The sequence below is a fragment of the Gekko japonicus genome, unplaced genomic scaffold (genome assembly GCF_001447785.1).
Source record: "Gekko japonicus isolate JY-2015 unplaced genomic scaffold, Gekko_japonicus_V1.1 scaffold5472, whole genome shotgun sequence".
Classification (NCBI taxonomy): domain Eukaryota; kingdom Metazoa; phylum Chordata; class Lepidosauria; order Squamata; family Gekkonidae; genus Gekko; species Gekko japonicus.
Window position 1 is genome coordinate 50,107 of NW_015169348.1, and position 649 is coordinate 50,755.

Sequence of the window (649 nt, forward strand, 5' to 3'; positions counted from 1 at the left end):
CCTCAGTGGAGCAGGCTTCCTCGGGAGGTGGTGGGCTCTCCTTCTTGGGAGGTTTTCAAACAGAGGCTAGATGGCCATCTGACAGCAATGCTGATTGTGTGAACTTAGGCAGATCATGAGGGGGAGGGCAGGAAGGTTTGCCTCAGTGCTCATTTCTTTTGGCCCTTGCTTACACGCCCAGGGAAATGCTGATCGCCACTTTGGGGTTAGGAAGCAGTTTTTCTCCAGGCCACATCGGCCAGGGATCCTGGAGGCTTTTTGTCATCTTCTGGGCATGGAACAGTGGTTACTGGGGGGCCAGGGGGGAAGGTAGTTGTGAATTTTCTACCTTGTGCGGGGGGTTGGACTAGATGACCCTGGAGGTCCCTTCCAACTCTATGAGTCTAAGTTTTGGGGGATATGATTTTTCAAGAGTCAAAGCTCCCTTTCTGACGTATGTCCATGCCTCAAAGTCATGGCGACCCCTGGCGACCCCTACTGGGACATGGAGGACATTCAGAGAAGTGGCTTGGTGGCCTGCCTCTGGCCTCCCGGCCCTGGTATTCCTTGGAGGTCTCCCATCCAAAGACTTGGCAGGGCCGGCCCTGCTTCGCTTCCGAGATCTGACGAGACCGGGTTTGCCCGGTGTTATGCCAACTTCTCCAGGAAA